Source organism: Andrena cerasifolii, chromosome 11 (genome assembly GCF_050908995.1).
Source record: "Andrena cerasifolii isolate SP2316 chromosome 11, iyAndCera1_principal, whole genome shotgun sequence".
NCBI classification, from domain to species: Eukaryota; Metazoa; Arthropoda; class Insecta; order Hymenoptera; family Andrenidae; genus Andrena; species Andrena cerasifolii.
Window position 1 is genome coordinate 5,786,239 of NC_135128.1, and position 18,149 is coordinate 5,804,387.

At 51.2% G+C, this 18,149-nt stretch overlaps 1 protein-coding gene across 5 annotated transcripts in view; it reads left to right on the forward strand.

Annotated features, from left to right (window-relative positions):
* Window positions 1-18,149, forward strand: part of Soxn (SRY-box transcription factor soxNeuro) — a 95,406-nt gene that overhangs the window by 56,796 nt on the left and 20,461 nt on the right. The gene's annotated exons all lie outside the window — the stretch shown is intronic.

The window sequence follows — 18,149 nt, forward strand, 5'->3', positions numbered from 1 at the left end:
ATTGTCGACTTGCTTCGGTATCTAATCGATGCGTACAACAAAAATAAGATGACTTCTATTTTACCCCCTCGCAATTTTTGCCCTTCTTCATTAAGGGCTGTTCCGGTCTAGAGCCCATAAAAGTGGGTGGTCTTTAGGAATTAATTAAAGGAAAACTACTGCATATAATTTAATGGAACTTTTCGCATTGTTTTACGAATGTCTTGAACTATAAAAATAAATTTTTTGTTTTATAATTAATTATTGCAGACGGCACTGGGGAATCGTTAAAATCGGGGCGTAAAATAATTCATCGAAAACGGTGGAACCTGTAGCACCTAAACCATTGGTCTGAAATAGAAAACAGTCCCAGATTATTAAAGGGAATGAAACTCGCTCGTGGACTGACCAGTAGAAATTACAAAAAATGACATTTTTTGAGAAAATAACGACACTTGAAGTTTGAAATCACTTTCCTATATTTTTCGTCCTTTTGACGCCTTTAAAAATTACAAATTTTCATTTTTTTTTAATTTTACGGGTCTGTCCACGAGCCAGAAGTATATTCTTGAAAATAAAAAATGTTTCAGTCGAATCGGATAATAACTTTTCGAGATAGGGTAAAGGCAGTAAAATTTCGATAACGAAATAACGAACTGTTCAGGCAATCGTGTACACTAGATCCCTAGACACAATAGACGATGATACTGACAATTGAGTATCACTCGGGCATCCATTATTAAAAGAGAAACGCTTATATTTTTTTGTGGGGTGTAAAACTTTCTGAAAAGTTCATCAAACAGTTAAATATTGTAGCGGAGGTATGTTACAAAGTATTGTTTTGACATAATTTATCATTAAATCTGTGTGTTCTTGATTATTCAACAATAGTTTACCAATAAAGTTACTTTCTTCTTAGTATAATTTTTAATTTCTTGTCGGAACATGTGTGCACGTAATATGCAACATACCGAGTAACATAGATGAAGTTAATAATGACGATGACGACGGTGATGCGAAATGCTTATTTCGCGATGGTAATTATAAAGATAATGACAATGAGAAGTAGACCCAATGTATTCGCTGCTTTCAGTGGATACACGAGGAATGTGGGACTTCCGACGTATTATTCACGTGCCCAATGTGTAGGAGACGCAAAAAGCAGAAATAAATTCCAAAATTGATATACATTTATTTTATCTTCACCTTAATAAATCTTCATTTTTAGTAAAAAATAAAAGTAAAGATTTTTGAGATTTCTTTACAAATTTCCTAGGTGTTCCATATTAGGACCCACTTTTTCGAACGGCCCCTTTTCACTCTTTTCACTTCTTTTACTATAATTGCAAAACAATTGGATTCTTCTACATTTGACGATGTAAATATGATTATGCAATAGTTCCTTCGTCCCCTCATGCCAGTTTTATTAAAAAAAAAACAAATTCCCCTACTTTTGACAAGCTTTTGAAATCAGATGTTCCATATCACCTGCCTTTACCCTGCAGGTTCCCCCGATTTTAAGAACACTGTTTCGCGAAAAACGCGTTTAAAGTTTCACGTGAGTGGCCGGGTGCCTATAGCATCGGGAATTTTACGAATTTCAAAAAACCTTTTAAACAAGTATTCCTAAAAGGTTGAGCATTCGAAAAATGAAATAAAAAAAAATCGATATTCAAACCGGAACCTCCCCTTAACAAGCTGCGCCAATGCACCCTGATAATTCCACGATGCATTGAATTTCTTCGAAAGTAGCCAACTGCATTTTGCCCCGTATGAACGCGAAAAATATCGCGGCACTCTTGTTCCCTGTTCCCCCCTTTGGAAGACCCCCGTTAAAACCGCGGAACAAGAGATTGGAAAATGCGCGTGGCACCGGAATTCGTTATTTACATTCAATCATTATCACGGAGCGTTCAAACACGATCGCCCTATACGTTTCGGCTTAATCGAACAATAATTTGCCTGTTTGTTCTTTCACCTGAAAAACAGGAATCGATCGAATCAGCCGTAAATATGCTGGCAAGGAAACAAACAAGGGCCGCGGATTCGGTCCAAATTGCGCGCATGAATTTTAACGAACGGTGGTCGAACGATTTCACGTGATCCCCCTTCCCCGCCGCCAGAACTCGAAATATCGAGCCGATTTTTCATAATTCAGCCGGTGGTCGGGGGGGGCAAAATTCAATCCCAGCCTCGGTCGTCGTTATTTCCGCGCTGGTTTTCGCTGTTTTTGCCATTATGCCCGTAAAGGTAATTTCCCGGCGCGGCCCGACCGCTGCTGATGTATTTATAACGAAACGAATTAAACTCGCCGCCGCGCGAATAGGTAACAAAACGCCCACCGCCGCCCCCCGTCCACGCTCTCGGCTGGCTGGCGAATCCCCGCCGGAAATAAAATACCCAAATATTTGCGCGTTTAATTCGAACCACCAAGCCGCCGCTGCGCGAGGGTTAATAATGAAACGTTGCATTGTCCGCGAAAGGGTTGCGATCCCGTCTGCGCCTGCTGTCCCTTCTCCACCCGGCCCGCCCCTCTTTCCCTCTTTGACACGTGATTACGCGACCGCAGGATATCGAGGCAGGAGTTTCTTTTATTTCTTGCATTAATCATCTTATCCAGCGCCGGGAATTAGCCACTGCGAGCCGCGAGTGGTTCCCTCGGGGTAGCGTGGGAGGTTCGCAGAGATTTCGCAACGAGCCTCGTCTTCATTTGTTTCGTCGCGTCAGAGGGGAGCGAGTGGAAGGCAAAGAAATGTATTAGGAGAGTTTGTCAGGGACGATTTATCCGCAATCGCGTTGCCGCTTTTCTCGGGACATTAGGGACACGATCACCGGTTCGGAGAAGGATCGTTGGCCAGGGGGGTGCACCGGGGGTAGGGCCTTAATGCGATTAAGGTCGTTATCAGATGTCGCCGGCGTTTCTTGCGCGATGACGTCGACGTGCTCGTTTGTCATCGCGCGACGCTGTCACGGGGGTTGCGCGATTTACTTCCGCTTCCCCTCCCCCCGTTCGCGCCCTTCGTTTCCTGACGGCGATTTTCGCTGCAGCGGTTCGCGCGATTCAATTCCGGCCTCTCGCGGGGATTAAACCTTCTTCGAATTATTCCACTGGAATCTCCCCGGGTTCGACAAATTTCCCGGCTCCTTACAACCCCCTGGACATAAAAAACAACTAACTTAATAATAATAATAATAATAAAAACATGAGTAGTTAGGAAGCTCCCCATATTTCCTCCGGTAACTCCGCTCGAAATTCTAGTCATGCAACGTAGCCTAAAAAAAAGCGATAAAAAAAAAACGACAGGGAACAGGATGGTGGAATGGCAAAAAATCGATTTGCAAAAGGTCGCGTGCGACACGCGGCCGGACATACGTGTCGCGAGGCATTTGGAGATTCGTTAAGCCTCGTCGCCATCAGCGCCCACCCTCTCGCCGCCCTCCGCGTAACATCAGCTCAGCGTCGCATTAGCAGCGGCAGGGGGGGTCGCGAATGTCGTGGACGAGAGAGGAGCTCGCGGGCGAAAGAACGGAGATATCCATTCGGGAGCGTGAAGACCGGGAGAGGCGAGAGAAAGAAAATGAATGCTCGTGGTCAGGTTTCGAGAGGAGGGTGTGGCCAGGAGATAGGGATGATTAGATGCTACACCCCCGTAGGCACGAGCCGAGGGTGCCGCGGGAAAATTCATGGAGTTACTTAGCAGTCTTCCAGGCTCACTCGTTTATCTTCGCCGCCGAGGGAGGGGAGGGAAGAAGGAAGTCGTTACGTCGTCGAGAGGCCGCCGGGTCGAGGCTGTAATCCTAATTAATAATTAATTACCACGGGAGGGGAATAAATGGCCGATTGAATTCTTCCTGCGCTAAGGGAGCAGTTTGATTTATCGGAACGGTTCTTGTTCTCCGTGTCCGGGAAAACTCGCGCCCGATGAAGGGCTCGATTATCCTCGGGAGCCTGGCTCCTCCGCTCGCGAATCTCGCGTTTTCCCCCGGCCGCAGTGGGATTCAATTTGAAACCTCGTTGTGATTAATGGCAGGCATTTACGAATTAAGACAGTCATTTGTGAAATAGAAAAATTCCCTACCTCAGAGGGAAGTTATTGCCCCCGGCTGCGGGGACGTTTACCCCGGGGAAGAATCCGAGGAGCCCGGAGGAAATTTCGAAAGGATCTCTCGCAGGAAGCTATCATCGGCAATAAATTCCACGGTCGACGTCCAGATAAATAACTATGCTTCCTCTACGGTCCTCGGCCTTCCCAGTTTCCACGGAGCCGCTGGGACCGGAGAGAATCCACGGCTAGAAAAAAAAGTTGGTCAAGTTTTACGAGGGCTCGGAGGAAGGAGCGGACAGGGACCAGAGAGGAGGAGGGTCTAGTTTCGGGCTTCCAGGACCACGTTCGACAGAGATCCTTCGGTAACGTGGCCAGAAGTCATCCTCTCCTGTTGTTACATGGCCGACTCCACCCCTGCTGCTCCCCAGTTTGTCAAAACGACCCTTCGGTGTCGCTTACAAGACAGCAAATTTGTCCTCCGATAAGCAAAACAAACAGGGTGGACGAGAGCAGCCGCTTCTTTTCGTCCTTTTCCTCGCTCTTTGCCCGCTCCTCTGTTCCTCGACCCGGGTCCTTTGAGCCGGTGGAGGCGACTGGAAGGGTTTAATTGGTGGCTCGTTCGATGGGAGGATTCTGTGTTACGAAATCGTCGGATATGTCAAAGGCCAGTGGCCCTCGGCAGAGCGTAAGTCAATTAGAAGCTTCCTTTGAGGAGTTAGAATGTAAAGTAATCAGACTGTTACTTTATACGCGAAGGTGGAAGATAGACGACTCTTTAATCTAGTAATTTCGGAGCGCGAAGTGGTCGGCGTGGATGACATGTCACGCTAGAGGGATTCTACATTATGGATCGATTCCGCGAAACCTCTGTTTCAGCCGCTTTCTCGGGCTAGCTCCGGCGTGGGGATTTGCATACATTAGATTTTATCCTTCCGAGAACGTTCGTCTTCGAGATGCACATATTTATGGGGGTCCCGCGTATAATGGCCCCGAATTTAGGATGGAATCTACGGTGGTAACTTCATTATGTCCTCTGATTTAGGAGTCCCCGCGTTAAACGATTATTCTTTCAGTCCTGGAAAATATTCCACCCGCTCGAGTGTCCTCCTCGTGTGTTCGCTAACAATCCCCGAAACAGCGGATATCGTTCGGACGAAGTCCGTGGAAAATCCGCTGAAATTCATCGACGAGCGTTCAAGTTGCCTGGAAATTTTCATCTTAACAGCGTTTAGTCGATGCTAATGGCTCTTAACAGGTCTTCGCTTCTGTCACTGTCAGTGGCGCGCCCTCCGCCCCTCTCGTCCTTTCGTTCTAACGACATTTTAATACACCCCCGACAAAGTGCAGAGCGAATTCGATGGAGAAAGGATTACGGGGCCCCGGGTACGATAAAAATCGAGAGGCCTGCGTGTCTCGATTAGGTCCGGGTGAAGGGATGGTGTTGCGCAAAGAGCGCGAGGCGCACAGCTGCGCGAAAAAAAGGGGGGCTGTCTGGTCCCAGCTGCGAAACAGGGTCATCGGTGTCATTGGGGATCTAGAAAACGATCGCGCGCGTGTCGAACGAGACGTCGATCGGGCCTTCGATTCGACTCGGGCTCGACCTTCGATCAGCCCGAGCCTGCGGAGCGAATCGGCGATCGTCTCTCGATCGACGATTGGCGAAACAGGTGAAAGGGAAACGGAGAAATCGATGCGCCGCTCTATGAAACTGGATCGATCCCGAGCGAAAAATTCAAACGGCTCGTCGTTAGGACAGTTTGCTCTGCTGTTGGGTACTTAGACTCGCCTCGACTCTATTCCTTCGTGGTTGAAGCTAGGCTGGGGAGCTGTTGGGTTACTATAATTATTAAAAGGCAAGAATGATTCAACATTCAGGGAAACCTGAATATAGTAAAAGATAACGATTTTCTGTAGACTGTAGAGTGTCTTTTTGTTTCAATATCTGGCAACGGTGATAAAACAGTGTCCGTTGTTAGAGAAGAGCTCGCTTCTGTTCGGCGTACCGTCACAGAAAGACAGTCTTTCCCAGCCGCTAAATAAAATTAAAATATAAAACTAAAAGGCTCGTTTATTTAATAAGCAATTTCCAATACAAGCAACGGGGTTGTCCTCGCTGCTGGTTAGACAAATGAAGGTGCCTGCCTGCTCCGTTGGTCGCGCTGCTCGCGAGGAGTCTTCCTTGGAGCGAGCAGCCGAGACACGCAACGGGTAATTCAACACCTTCGTTTCACGGCCGACGCAATCACGCGACTCGTGCTGTCCGCCGAGAGGGACAAGGAGAGCGAGAGGGACCATCCTAATCGCGATCGCCTGAATAGGATATTCTTCAACGCCCCGCATCAGCCGGGGATTATTAATTCGCCATTGGCGTCGAGCGGAGCACGCGCCCGGCCGGCCTGCTTTGACAGTTCCGACGACGCGGCAGAAAGAAATTGTCCGCCAGCAAGAGGATGAAAATCATCGAAAGGACGCATGCAGACGCGAGAGTATCGAGGGAGGAGGGAGAAAGAGCAAGACGAGGTGAGAAGAGGAGCCGAGAGGGGTGAGACAGAGAGGCGTTAATAGGACCACCACGCCGGGGGATTCGATCGGAGAGGATTCTCGGCGCTCCTGCTGCCGCAATACAGCGCACGTGTAGACACGCGCGCGCGTAGATGTGTGCGAGAACGCAGAAGCAGCCCTTAGGGGGTTGCCGAGGGGTAAACATCGTGTAACCATCGGGGTAACAACGAGGGGTTTGAGGGCGATTGTGCGGCTCTGGGGCTTGCATACGATTCCATAAATATTTTATTGGCTCGTCATTCGATTTTATTGCGGCGGCCAATCGAATGACACGCTGGATTACGCCGCAGATATTTCCTTGCGGAAGCCTCGCGCGGTTATCCGCTCTCCACCCTTTAGCTCGAGTGCCACTTTCAATCCTGCTAACTGCAGGAATCATCCGATAGTAACTCTTTTCGATCGCGACACTCGAGTGCCGAACCTATCTCCGCAATTGCCAAGAAAAATCGGCGAGACTGGTCGGCGAAGACAAAGGTAAACGAAGCGGCGAGTGATTTCCCTTGACGGGGGTCTTTGGCCGGTCAGCGATCATCGACGGAGGAAGGGACGCAGGAAATTCGGGGCGCCGGTAATTCCAAAGAGGCCGCCGCTGTCTACTCGATTTTCCGCGAGATCGCACCCAACCGGTCTCCTTTTTCCACGGGGAAAACATATTTTTCCGAACCGCAAAGAGGAGGCGCGCCCCGTTGTCGCTCTGCGTCCTGCAATTTTCTTGCCCTCCCGCCGCTGGCCCCCTCGGCCTGGCCGGTGCGCGCTTAATTAAGCCGAGCCACTTAGTACCGTTGAATGCTCGTTGATTGGCAGTCGAGGTAGCCGACGACGAGGACCCGAAGCTCAGGTACGCCGAGCCATCCGCAGCTATCTGGCAGCCGCGAGTCGGCCACTCAGTCAACATCAGACGAATGCTGAGTTATGTCGAGGGTCCGAGCTCTTTTAAACTCGCCAATAAATCGGCTGCTCTTCTCTCGCGAAGGCATCTTCGTCCCCCGGCCCTCCCTTCCTCCTCCTCCTCGCGCTCGTGCTTGGCATCTTTCTTTCAGCTGCTTACCCGTTCCCTCTTTTCCTCGAATCCTCGTGTCGTTGCACTTTGCTCGATACTTTTACGTGATTCCTTGACGCCTGTCCGTTGCACGTCGATGAATTTCTGCCCAGTTCTCGCAGTCGCTGTTTACTCTTATTGGTAAGTTGCCTCTTTGTCGGTGCTCCGAGGGGTTGTTCCCTTTCATCGGATTCTTCGGTAATGGCTACCGCGAGGTCCTTCGTGATTCCTGCTGGTATAAAGGAGTCGATCTTTATTTCCCTCTGTAAATTGCTTAACACCACCCTGCCGCGACTTTGGACCTCGGTATCTTCTCGGTCGCTCGGCCCAGCTTTCGGCTAATTTGCGTGGCCACGATTTATCACCGGCTCGGGGACGAGCTTCTCCGAAGATTCTCGCGCTTCGGAGTCGCGGCAGGTAGCATGAAATACGCTGCTGGCACACCTACCTGCGCCAGCCGGGCCCAGCAAGGTGCGAAAAATATCGGCTCGCTCGCCCGGGTGACTCGACAGCTTCCTTTTCCCTTCTTCTGCTCCTTTATTTCTCCGAGAGGCCCCTTCTCCCGCCATTATCTTCCGCGCGGCGGCCGCGGGATCGATTGTATTTCTGTTAGAGATTAGAAACGGACCTGTGTACCCGATATCAGAGCTCGTATTAATTACTCCACAGCCGGCGCTGTAATTAATTTCTCGGCCACCGCTCCTCGTCAAACTCTCCTCGAGCCGCCTGAAAGCCCTCCGCGCTGAATTTCGAGTCACGCTTCGATCTCCCAAAGACACAAAGTCTCGAATCCTATCCTGCATCGCGTGGAACAGGACTCTTTCGAATCAGCTCTGAAATCCCAAGAGTCCAGGAAAAGTAACAGAAGCCACTGTACCCAATTTATACAGCACTTGCGTTCGGTTTCGAGTCTCCGTGTTTCCCTTCCGCATTCGGTGCAACGTTTCGTTCGGACATCTCGATAAAGCAGAGTGCTCGAAGCGCGATCGAGCCAGTTGCGGTGCCCAGAGGCGCAGCGTGCATCGTGATCGGGAATCTTGGCGCGGCCGTCGTCACCGATTAATAATTACGGCATTGTCGCCGCCGCTAAACGCTTTAATCAATGTCATCGGGCCAATTTCCGATCGCCGTTGGCTTCCACAGGCTGTCCCTCTCTTCCTCCATCACAGGCCGGCTACTCCGCAGGAAATTACGCGGCACGATCGAAACGCAAGGCGGAAGTCGCAATTTATCAGTTTCCAGGCCGCACGGCCGGCCGGAGATCGCGATTTCGATTCTCCCTCGAGAGCACAGGTGTGAACCCTGCCTCGGCGCCGCTCGAAAATCGATCGGTCCTGCCGCGGATCAGCCTCTTATCATCCGTCACGTCGCTTGATTTATTCGCCGCCCTTGTTCCCGCGCGGCGAACACTCGCGGTGATCGCGATCACTTCGTGGGATATTCCATGACTGATGAAACAAACGGAGCTTCGTTATTCCCAAGTAGCTCGAAGTCTCCGGACAGTTTAGGAGAATAGTAAAACTCGGAAGGGAGGAGTGAGAGTTCCTTTAATTCCTCCCCGTTAATGAGTTCGATTTTTACCCTCGCATCGTTTATATTCTGCATTAAATAAACCGCCCTCTTCAATTTCATCTTCCTTCGATTCTCGTTCAGACGATTCATGCCCGACGATTTTCAAACCACCGTCGCGAGGGTGGAGCGCTCGTTTGACGACTAATTAAAGCAGACAGCAAGGGGCGAGCGTTTCGACGTCCCGTTGCGGCGATAATTTCTCAATTTTCTGGGACGCGAGTTAGGAGAGATCGCCGGTTTCCAAGCTAACGGGGAGCAACAAACTGACGCCTGCCGGCTGCTCAAGAGATCTCGAGAGTTTTCCTCGGCTCTTTCGCATCCGGATAACGAGGTTTACTCTTAACGGTTGCGTGGGCGCCTGATAATTATCGCGCGCGCTATTCCGCGGCAGCGTCGGTGGCGACAAAGCGCGCGACTTGAGCTGGTCGATTGGGATTCTTTCGTGGAAAATTGATATTCCCGGCCGAGTAACAATCGCGATAATTATTTACGCGATACGTCTTGCGAAAGTGGGTTTCTCCGCGAAAGAGGCTCTCACGAAAGTCGACGTCCAGTTCTCAATATTCTCCACGCGTCTTCATTAGCCCGTGCTACGCGGTTTAAACGGTTTAATGAGAGGGAAATCGTGGGCGGCTGGTTTCGACTGGTCCGCGGACCGTGCAGCCGCGATTTATGGCACGGAAGAAGCGGCACGATCAGCGATATTTTCGCGGCAGGTCGATCGAGTATAAAGAAAAAATAGGTGGAAAAAAGGAAGGGAAAAGCGTGCACTCGACCTTCCATGCATGCGCATACGTTGGAATATCGCCAGTTTCGCTGGTTTCGAGTGGCCGACGGGTTATTCGAGTGCTGCCTGGCCGCTTGTGCAACGCGAATATTGTCGGCTCTCTCTCTCTCTCTCTCTTATGCGAAACTACCGCGAGAACCTACGATTCAGTGGATCCTACGTGAGCGAGCGTTTTGCGCGCCGGTTGCGTTTCCTGAACGGTTAAACGGCCAGCGGCGATGTGTCGCTCCGATTCCCCGCAAGATCTCGCAGATATCCCTGCACGCGCCCTGGCAGCAAAGCCGCGCGATAAATAGCCAAGCTCCTGTCGTTCGGATAATAGAAATCCGCACCGCGCTCGCCTTTCCTCGGCGAGGCTGCGCGGCCTTCGATCAGCCCCGCGATCCCCATTAAATATCGAGCGTGCCGTTTTAATCACGCGCAGTGGATCCGACGAAAAAATCTCCCGTGGAGGAAGACGTTCCTCCGTGAATTATGATCGAGGGGCGGAATTCGCCGGGCGCAGGGGAAGAAAAAAAGATGGTAGCGGAAAATCGTGGATTTTTGTCGGTGACTCGTCGAGGCCGGGCCCAGGGCCCCATTGTTTCGACAGGGAGAAAAACAGGTACACTTGCGCTTGTTCGCCTCGGGAACGCCTCGTTTGTGTACCCAGACGAGTCTATGCGGCCGGTGCAACGAGCCTCCCTCGAAGCTGCACCGTCATCCAGCCGGAGGTGCGAAGATTTTTCACGGAATTGCACGCCGCCTTAAAAGCTCGTTACAATCGGCGATTCCTCAAAGTGCGGGATTGACTTGCGGAATCGCTGGACGATCCGTGATTCTCGACGGGGCTCGCCGGGACAAAGGGGGCGGAATACCGCCCGCTTTCCGAGCGGTCCAGGTGCGCGGCACGAAAAAGTAATTAACGCGAGATCTTTGAGGGTGGTGCGCGCATCGTTTGTTCGACAGAGTTCGGCGGGGTAGGTGGGGGTATTACCGCGGATGCCCCGATTACTGCGGGTATTCTAAAACAGATTATATTTAATGTTGGGAAGTACATAAGCTCTTGAAAATTTTTGATAAAATTATTTTAAACTCTATCACAGATAATTACTAACAAATATGTACAGCAAAGTTATTATTAAGTCTTTTATCGTAGTTTGAAATTCGTCAAGGCGAAACTTCGGTCGATTCCCGATACGGCGTCATGAACACCTACTTGAAACACATTTATATTTTTGTTATTAACAGTAATGCATGTAATGCAGCGTTATCACTCGATAGAGTAAGAGTTATTTTTTCAGAAAAACAGTAAATCAGTCACCTGCATATTAGTTTTAATCTTTATTTCTCAACGCGGTATTAGGTGCAGTACTTTACACCATGTGCGCGTATTATTGCGGACCGACGACAGCGCAATCTATCCTTTCTTCCGACCGTATTCACTGACGCGATGTTTGTACTAAGGTTATGTTTCGCCTGACGTCGGACCGCAGTAATGCACGCGCAGTAACTGGTATTTCGTTAGTAATTGACGCGCAGTAATGCATGCATGTCCGCAGTAACTCCTGCAATGACATCGATCGACAAATCTCTGTGTTTTTAATTAACTGTGCTTACCACCCTGCCCTCATATTTTTTTATGGAATTACTAAGGTCCCACCTTTCTTTTAAAAAAAGAAGGAGGAACTTTCATTCGTTCGAACGCCGTATCGAGGGTTTTAAAGTTAACCTACCTTAAAAGTCCGCAGTAATACACCCACCACCCCCAAACAGTCTTCGGTTTGTGGTGTCGATCGTTGCGTAGATAGGAGCAAGCGTCGTTAACGTTTTGAATCCGCACAGGTGCTTGATATTGCACGGCAGCCGGAGAGATACTTGGGTCGCAGGAATTCGCACAAACTCGAACGGCGCGACGCCCTGTTCCTCTGTTGGCTCGCTCGTTTCGAAACGGTAGGTCGCGTTGCAGTGGAAATTGGAAATACTCCGGGGGCTACCTGTCGCAGGTGCCAAAATCGTGCGGACGCTTTTCTTCGGAGAACGCTACCCTCTTCAAGGACGAAAGCACCTTATCCCGTAAGCCCTTTCGGGGCTACAGGTGGCTGCTAAGCCGATTAGATGCAGCGCCGGGGAACAATTTGTTGTTGTCGAAACTTAACCCTTGTTTCACGCCGACCGCTTCCTTTCCTTCGTTCTCCTCCTCTGGGTATGTCTCTTAATGCCGATCGACTGATAAGCCGTCGACGACAGCCGTGGATTACGAACGATCGCCGGCCAAATCCTCTGGGAGCCTTACTTTCGGACGTTCGATTCTAGCGCGGTAATTGGAACTCAAGCGTCTGCGCGGGCGGGAATCTCGTTTGCTTCGTTAATTGACGCTCACCTTGGACGATTTCGAGCGACAGTTTTGGGACAGCTGAGCAGAATAATTGCGCAAGAAGATTAGAAGAGACTCCTCGACGCTCTCGGTCAAAGTAGGAGCTACGCGCGAGAACGTAGAAAGGCTAGCTACCGACGATGTAATAACGAGAAGCCTGCAAATAGGTTAACGATTAAGCGGTTTACGAGCGAGTGTTCGCAGGATTTCTCGTTCGTAAGAGCCGGTCAACAGGTTGTTCCTCGACCAGTCGACTTCCGGCGAGTCTTCGACAGGGAAAGAGGGACACGGAGGGGAGAAAGGACGCCTCTCAATTGCGAACGATTTAAAGCCGCCATTGGCCCCGACCTCTGTTCATCTGCAAATGAAAACTTTCCCCATCTTCTTCTTCTGCTTCTTCTCCTTCTTTTTCTTCTTCTTCTTCTTCCTCCTCCTCTTGCAGCTCGAAACGAAGAGCACTCGCGATGGAACTTGCTTCTCCGACCCTCGGCTTCTGCTCGGTTTCCTTATTTCCACGCGCGAGCTGCGGTCCGACGAGCAATTACGTCCCGGCAAGTGTTCGGCCTGCTGGAACTCTCGCGCGAAAACCGAGGCAAGTCGCCACGATGCGGTTGCGAACGGCTCGTCGAGTCTGCGTGCAAACTTTAAACGACGCCTTTCAGTTTTCCCGCTCCCGACACGGTTTCGCGATTCAGAGGATTCGGTACAGTTCGGCGGTCCCCTTTTGTCAGCCCGCTGCGTGCCGAACTTTCAGGCGGCCTCATCATCAGCGGGCATGACTTCAGAGACGAATTCAGCCCGCCGCGATTCGTACGCGCCTGGTTCACCCCTCGACTCTGCTCCGCTAATAAATGCAGCAATATCTCGGTGCAGCGGATGCGATTCCGAGAACCGGGGACGATCGAATTCGTCGAGACGTCTCAGAAGCGTGCATCGGCGACGGTTGCGACATCCGTGAAACTCGAACGTGCAGCTCGAAAGGGAGTCGTCGAAGATCGATGTGTCTGTAATCACACGGACGATGGTCGCGGGAGGAGCGAGAGAGAGAGAAAGGGAAGGCGAGAGCGAAGGGAGGACGGCAGAGGCGTCTAATCTGTCGGCAGTGATCAGGACCCAGTATCGATGATGAAGTCTACGGCTTCTTTGAAGTCCGCCGTGCTTCGCAACGGGGGAGCGAGCCGCTCGAATCCCTCGATTCCTCCTGATCCTGCGCCGGCAGGACCACTCGGTCTGTCCGGACCCATCAGGCCCCGTCTGTCTTAATGCCCGTCAGAAATTAACGCGCGAGAACGGATCGATCGGAATGCTAATGACATCGATACTTGTCAATATACCTGGCGGGGAAATAAGACGAACCTTGGAATTCGGGGATGAGCGACGAGGCTGTCGCTAATATCCTAATTCCAATCGTTTCGAGGGATCGAAGGAGTCCCGCGGGGTCCTGGGAAAGGTGTCGAAATTCCTCCTGTCTCGCTCGCGGCTCCGTCGCGTCCACCTCTGCCTCGAGCAACATTTTTCCTGTTGCGTTCCCCCGCTAGACTTCAGAGCGAACTTACAAATCGACCGGTGTCTTTTACGAGCTGGGTGGGAGGTTGCTGGACGTCGCTGTTCATGGAAGGTCCGAAAAAAAGCCAGTGGGTGATCGATTGGGGCAATCCAGCCGGTTGGTGGAAACGTTATGAGCTCCTTCTTTCGTTCCGTCTACCCTCCTGGTGCCCAGCAGTATCCTGGCGATGTCCTGGCTGTCCTGTGGTGCGCGTCGCCTTCCCCGCCGCCCCTCCTCGCCCTTCAAAGGGCTATATTGCCAGGATGCTACGACCATAACGTGGCCAGGCCGTAGCTAGACAAAGCTGCCGACCATAAAAGTGTCCACCCTGATGCTCGATGCTTGGTTTATGGCCACCGTGCCAGGAACACCCGGGGGAACGAGCAGGTAATCGGCAAGGACTAGTCGTTCCTACGCTTCTTCGGGCGCAGCTCTTCCTCTTTCGTCCCCTTGGACACCCGTCTGACTCCTCTCCTCCTCTCTCCACCCCCTCGCGTTCCTTCGCCGTCGCCTTTTTCCTTCCCCGTTGCCCTCAGCGTGACGACAGGGCGCACCACGCCTACGAGCCCTCGGGTCCTGACTAATTGCCGTTAATCCTGCGCGATGGATTGTCCTTCCGTGTCGTCACTTTTGTGCCGAATCGTGGTTCGCGCGATCTTACCAGTCGATACGAGCCTCTCGGCGTGAACGGCCGGTGGCACGAGGTGCTGGGCCGAGCCTCCTCAACAGTTTCAACCCACCGCTTGCTAATTTCTCCCCTCTTTGATCTAAGTACCTGTCTTTACTCTTTGGCTGAGATCGAATGTCGAGTCTCTGAGCTGCTCGATTCGAAGAGTCAGAGGCATCTGTCTCTCTCTCTCTCTCTTTCTCTCTCGCTCTCTCTCAATAGATCTTCAAATTGGGCCTCATCACTTGCCCATTTTCTGGCTACAGCTAACAGGATTGCTCTGATAGGCTTTCCGAACCCCAGGAACTGTCCGGGGCATTTGGAAATTTGGCTAAATGAATATCAGTGACTGGAGATAAGGGAAGGGCCGAGAGACAAATGGGCCCTACCGCGTCTTTGTTGGCTCAGCAGGCTGAAAGTCGATTGGCAGTTTTCATGGGCGTTCTGTCTGTGAAACCGCAACGATACTTAGCCGCCCATCAAAACTGCCAAAGACAATGGTCAGGGTTAACGAGAGGATGAGACTGTTTTGAGCGAAGCGGTAGAAACAGAGCCCTTAAACGACAGGGATGCTCAGCTGCTCGCGACCCGAGCCGAGCCCAGGAAAGCATAAATTTTCGGACTTTCCTTTACGCTTTCCCCTCGCGATTTCTCGCGCGACCGGAGAGCGGAGCGGGCCCTTTCCCCGCGTCGGGCCGCGAAATTTACGACGCCGCATTTGCATTTCCGGTCCCGCGCGAACACCTCGCCGTTCGATGCTCGCTCCGCGATCCAAATCCTCGGGGATTCCTTCGGGGATCAGGAGCGGCGAGCTCGCGAATGACCTGTCTGAATTATTGCGCGGCCTTTCGAGGAACGAATCGACAGCGTCGACCGCAGCTTAAAAGCCTCTATCGAGAGCCATTGCTGTTTTCGCGACGATCGCGATCCCGCCGCGTGCAGGCGGGAAACGGAATCCGGAATGAAAAACGCAAACGTCCCCGATAACGAGAGCCAGCTCGATTCCGATCGCGCGTGTACGAGCCACTCGGGGACTGGACCTCGTATCTCGTCCTGGAACTGACGTAAACTCCACCTATTCCCCTGCAAGCGTGCAGCGTATCTCTGCGAACCGATACTCCGCAATTTCGAGGATGCTGCCTATCTGTATCGTCCATTTCCCGCTCGCGACCGCGTTACCTCTCAATTCCCCATTTATACCAGCAGAGGGAGCGGAGCTCGGAGCTGGAGCGCGGAGCAGTGGAGCAATGGGGTTTTGCCCGGAGCAGGAGCGAAGCGGGAGCACGGGAAATTTTCACTGCCTCCACTCCTCCAATTTTTTTTTATTACCTATTTGACTTTTTTTCATTTTATAAGAGAGCAGACGAATGAAATGTTTTAATAAATACCAAATCTCAATTTTTCGTAATTGAACAAATATTATATTGTAGGGCCTCGCAGCCCGGTGTTATGGAGGCATAGTAATAATAATAATAATAATAAATCGTCTTTATTCCACACAAAATACAGAAGCAGTAAACAATTAGTATAGCAAAAATAATTAACGGAATGGGCGAGGCTCAGCGTAGCTGCTATTATGCCTGACCCGAAATAGGATAGGAAAAAGGAGAAAGAACAAGAACGAGAGGGGGTAAATTATAGAAATAATAATAATAATAAAACGTTAAAGGGACTCAGCGGTAGATCACGTCAGTCTGGTTAGTTCTAGGTTATGTGCGGATGATTGAGAAGAAATAATTTGTTGGCATTTTTGAAAGAGTGTAGAGTACTTTCTTTGCCCGAAAATTAAGCATTCTTTATGAATTTTTTTCTTTATGAAAATGAAAAGCTAGAAAGGCGGGGTTTGTTGCAAATGACAGATCACTGTTTGAAAGTATTAAAAGAATTTTTATTGAAAACAAAGCGGCTGGAGCGAAGCAGGAGCGGAGCAAATAAAAAATTGTTCTGCTCCCAACCCCTGATTTATACGTGCACCTACTTCCACCGGAACATCGGATACACATCGTTCTTCGACACCTCCAAAAATCACCCCGAAATCCCGTTCCAAAATCCGTTAAAAAAATCCTGAAGAACCCCACGAAACAGTCCACGAAAAGCCTTCCTCGCGAAGCTTCCAGCGCCCTTCGAGAAACGTCTCTACTCGGCGAGGCACCCCGTTCTCCACCCCAAGTCGGCCGAAATACCGGTCCAGCGAGTATCCAGAGGGCTGGCGGTGGCCAACTTCCGGCGATCGATACTCGGAGTGGCCGTGCACACGGGGACAGAGGAAGGCGCGGGCCAAGGGAGCGACGGGACGGGAGACAGAGACGGGGACGGTGGTCTACGTAATTTTACGCGGTCCATTGTATCGCGACGAATCAGATAGAGGACGCCGCTCGACGCGGACAATTCACCAGCGCGGAAAGTGTCCTCGTCTATTTCCTCGGCCCTGAGAGCTGGCCGTGTTCCTCCATCCGGTATCGTCCGCTCTCAGACGACGACCACGACGGCGCGGCGTTCTATCGGCCAGTGAAATCGGCCAGATCGGCCTGCCGGATGGACATCGGAAAGTTTACACTCGCCAGTATCTGGGCGGCGGTGGTTTATACGCCTCGCGGGCCAGTTATCGTTCCGATGGCTCGTTATCGAAGTATGTACGTTTTCACGTCCGGCCGGCTCGATTCTTCCGCGCTCGTAACTTCGATCGCCATTCCCGCCGTAAAAATCACGCGCACTCCATCGCCCCTCCGCTCCCCGGCCAGGAAAACGGTTTTGTTTCGCTTGCCAGTGCTGTTTTCCAGCCGCCGAGCTTTGTTCCCTGGGATGCCCGGTGGATCCTCCGCGATCGCGTCAGCTTCTCGCCCGCTTTTGTCTTCGGGCGCGTCGTTTTTTAGCTCGCTGCTAGGGACGGTTCCGCGACGCGGTGGACGGAACTGCTGGCTCGAAAGGGGAACCGCCGGGGTTGCTTGGTATTCTTGTCACTTTGGTTGAGGGACAGAGTGGATATTCGCTTTGTCCGCGAATTCGATCGGAGCTTTCCGCCTGCTTTTCAGAAGTATCCACTGCGGGATTAATGAGATACCATCGACGGGCAATTAACTCCAACGTGGGAACAGAGTATGTCTATCCTACGCGATCTCCCTGGCAATCGCGCGAACATTCCGCTTCCGCGAGCTTAGCAGCCGAGCCGCGGAAACGCGAGAATAATTCTCTGCGCAGCTGTTTGCTGATCGGAATCGCGGCGGAACCCGCAACTCGGGCCATCAGAGCGCGTTTGCGACGTCAATTGCACGGAACAGCATCCACTGACGATAGAAACCGTTTCAAGTTGCGCTTCGTCCTCGGGCGCGGTAAATATCCTCTCCCTGGATGCAAATTTCTGCAGTTTTATGGCCACGTCCCCAAGCGAACTTTCACGCAACCACGGAAGTCAGAGCCGTGCGGGGTCTTTGGGATGGTTGGACACATCTGTCTTGCATGTGACGAAACTTTCGTCTGGGTTAGGTCCCGACACACCGCGGGCGATCTACCCAAGTGGTTCACAGTCTAGCACTGTCTTTTCTACCCCCGAAGACAATAAAAGCCTGCGAGTGCGTTAACCCTCCTGATACCGTTC